Genomic DNA, 4,355 nt, shown 5'->3' on the forward strand with positions numbered 1-4,355 from the left:
AAAAAACAAGGATTGAATTAATAAAGAAAAGATATAGAGATGAAGATGTGCATACGAGATTACCAGTAGAAAAACCAAAGCAGACTGAAGAAAACATTCAACCAAAAGTCTAGAACTTTTGCTTTGCAAATAATAGACGGTATATTACTATACTGATACTCCTAATAAGTAATAACTTTATTCATTAATTTTTATTAAGGTTTAATTTGGAATGAGCTTTAGGTTATTCCACTAGAATTTAGATAAATTAGATTTACAGTTTATATTTTATAATATTATAATGTGTATTTTAATTTTTATATACCTAGGTGGAAAAGTATAAATATATATATGGTAATTCTTAATGGTTTAACGGTTTATCCAATAAGGAAATTAAGTAATCCACCCCCACACCAATAAGCCGTTAATTAAAAAAATTTAATCCATTCACCAACCGTTTATCCAATAAGCCAATAAGTCAATCTTGCGGTTGGCTTATTGGATACGGTTCGGTTTTGAATAGCCCTAGTTAGCTTTCATCTAATAACTAGAGACTCAAAAAGTAATTGTTAATTGGAATCAATATAAGGGTTAGCAATGCGACATCCTGAAACTCAAAAGGTAAAGGGTAAATCCTTCCACTCTTCCAAAAGACTATAAAATGTACATAACTTCTCGATTTTGCATATAAGGTATTGGGTTGGTTCAACATAGCACGATAAACCTACAGAGTAGAGAAGCCAGGGTGAATAGAATCCTAGTGTTCACAATCAAAGTTAATATTGTTACTTTCTCGAGACTACTACAAACAAATCTCCCCATTTACTATCTAGTACTGCTTGTAGACTACAACTAATGATAACTGCAATTCCACGTGTTCCCATGGGATTCAACCCCAACCTTAGTTGGTTTATTACATCTTGACATCAACCGTACCATCATCTAAAAGGAGGTGTTTCTTGGATGTCATCACCGAGCACCAAGCCCATCCTGGAACCATGAACTATAACACATCGATTTGGCTCGAAAATGGCCCATTTGCATTGTTTCACTCATTTGGCCACCCAAATGGCCCCTTCGACCCCAACGGCCCATATTTCCCCTCTCCTCAGCCTCGGGCACACCCCCTAGAACTGTGAACTATTGAACATTGATTTAGATCAAAAATGGCTCGTTTGTGCCTTTTCGCCTGTTTGACTACCCAAATGGCCCCGCCGACCCTAACTGCCCATACTTTTCCACTCTTTAGCCTGCCTTGGAGCCTCTATCAATTTTTAACCCAAAATGTGCTTGGGCCCCGAGCCAACCCCTAGAATCATAAGCTATAGCACACCGATTTGGCCTGAAAATAGCCCATTTACATTGTTTCTCCCATTTGATTACTCAAACGGCCTCACCAACCCCAACGATCAATACTCCCCTGCTCCTCAACCTGCCTGGGAGCCCCCGATTGATTTTTGGCCCAAAACACACTTAAGTCCTGGGACCACCCTTTAACATGAGCTATAGCATACAAATTTGGCTCGAAAATGGCCCGTTTGACCACCCAAATGGCCTTGCCGACCCAAACGGCCCACACTTCACTACTTCTCAACCTTCCTAGCAGCGCTCAATTAATTTTCAGCCCAAAACATTCCCGAGCCATAGGCAGACCCTCGGAACCGTGATCTATAGCACACTGATTTGGACCAAAAATGTCCCATTTACGTCGTTTCGCCCATTTACTTACCCAAACGGCCCCGAGGAGTCCAACAACACATACTTCATTGCTTCTCTACCTACCTGGGAACAACTCAAATACTTTTTTTCTCAAAACATTCCTGGTCTCAGGCTCACCCATGGAACCGTGAGCTATAGTACATTGAATTGGACTAAAAATGACCCATGAGCGCTTTTTCACCCGTTCGACCACCCAAATGGCCCCTCCAACCCCAACATCCTATAATCCTTCACTTCTCAGCCTAGCTGGAGTCCACAGTTGATTTTTGGCCCAAAATATGCCCCAAGATCAAGCCCACCCCAGGAACCCCGAGCTACAACACACCGAGTTAGCCCAAAAATGACCCGTTCATGCTGTTTTGCCTATTTAACCACCCAAACAGCTTCGCAGACCCCAATAACCCACACTTCCTCACTTCTCAGCATGTCTGGGATCCCTTAGTTGATTTTTGAAAAAAATTACTCCAGATCCCAAATTTTACCTCTAGAATCGTGAGCAATAGCACACCAATTTGGATAGAAAATTGCCCATTTATGTCATTTCTCTCATTTGACCATCCAAACAGTCCTGGTGACCCTAAAGATATACACTCCCCTGCTCCTTAGCCTTCTTAGGAGACCTCAATCAATTTTTATCCCAAAATGCGCTCTTAGGCCAACCCCAAAATCGAGAGCAGTAGCACACTGATTTGGCCTGAAAATAGCCCGTTCATGTTGTTTTGACCTTTTGACCACCCAAAAGGTCCATCGACCCCAAAGGCCCACACTCCCCTACTACTCAACCCATCTGGGAGTCTTCGGTTGATTTTTGGTCCAAAATATGCCCGATCCCACCCCCAAACCGCGAGCTATAATGCACTAATTTGGCCTACCATTTTGCCTGCTTGACTACTCAAATGACCCTATCGACCCCAACAACCTTTACTCTCCCCACTCCTCAGCCTGCTAAGGAGCCTCCGATTAATTTTTAGCCTAAAAAGTACCCCCGCCCACCCCCAAAAGCATGAGCTATAGCACATCTATTTTGCCCAAAAATGTCTCATTCACGTTGTTTCATCTGTTTAACCATACTAACGGCCCCGTTGACCCCAATAACCCATACTTCCCTACTTCTCAGCCTGTATGGGAACCTATGATCGAATTTTGGCCCAAAACACACCCAAAACTGAGCCCACACATGGAGCCGTGAGCTATAGCACATCAATTTGGCTCAAAAATGGCACGTTCATACCGTTTTGCCTGTTTAATATCCAAACAGCCCCACCGACCACAACGGCCCATACTCTACTACTCTTCAGCTTACCTAGGAGACCCCAGCCAATTTTTGGCCCAAAACACACTCGGGCTAGGGCCCACCATTGGAACCGTAAGCTATAACGCATAGATTTAGCTTAAAAATGGCCCATTCTTATTTTTTTGCTCGTTTGACCACCCCAACAGCCTCGTAGACCCCAAAAACCCATACTCCCCCGCCCCTCATCCTGCCAGGGAGCCTCCAGTTAATTTTTGACCTAAAACACGCCCAATCCCCAGGCGCACCACCAGAATCGCAAGCACCAACACATCAATTTTTCCTAAAAATGGCCTATTCTCATTATTTCACCAATTTGACCACCCAAATAGCCCAGCTAACCCCAGCATCTTACACTCTCCTGTTCTTTAGCCTACCTGGAAGCCTCAGTTAATTTTTGGCCCAAAACAAGCCTGGGCCCTGGGCCAACCCTAGAAACCATGAGCAACAACACACTAATTGGGACAAAAATGGCCCATTCACGCTGTGACGCCCGTTTGACCACACAAACTGCCTCACCGACTCCAAAAGCCCACGCCTGTTCACTCTTTATCTTGAATTTGAGCCTTCAAAGAATTTTTGTCCCAAAACATGCTTGGGACCCGAGCCTACCCCTAAAATCATTAGCTATAGCACACCGATTTGGACCAAAATTAGCTCGTTCCCATCGTTTGATCACACAAATGACCCCGATGAACCCCAAAACCCACACTCCCCCGATCCTCAGCTTTCCTAGGATCCTCAGTTGATTTTTGGCCTAAAACACGTGATCTAAGGTGGTTTAATACACTTTTGTATTATTATTCTAGCCTATTTCGCTTTGTTTTGAGAGCAATTCATGTGTTTAATGTGTTAATATTGTTATAAATAAGTATTTAAGTGTCCAAGTGTGTATTTATAATGTCCAAAGTATTTTTCAAATAAGCTGTATTTAATTGAGGCATTTAGAGTTCAACCCGGAAAGCTAGTTTTACTAGATTGAGCTAAGTATGTGTCTAGTTGGTTCCGTTGGATTATAATGCATTTAATTTATTTCAAATGGTTTAAATGTGTATTTATAAGTGGAATAACTTATTTTTAATGTGCAAAGTTTAATTTGATTAATTCAAGAGTCAAAATAATAAGTGGAAGATCATTGCGAATTTGCCTTATCTTAGCTTTTGTTTTGATTTATCGTTGAGGTTATTGTGTTGTTTTGATCTTTAAATTATGGTGTGTGATATTTTAGGAGGTTTTGTGAACTAAATACTATGATATAGTGATGATTTAAAGGCCGAAAATTCATTGAAAATACACTACAAAAGACATGGGCAAAGGATAGAACGGTCTACACTTAACCAGATTTTTGGATGCAAATTCCAGTGAG

This window comes from Capsicum annuum, unplaced genomic scaffold (genome assembly GCF_002878395.1).
Source record: "Capsicum annuum cultivar UCD-10X-F1 unplaced genomic scaffold, UCD10Xv1.1 ctg80595, whole genome shotgun sequence".
Taxonomy (NCBI): domain Eukaryota; kingdom Viridiplantae; phylum Streptophyta; class Magnoliopsida; order Solanales; family Solanaceae; genus Capsicum; species Capsicum annuum.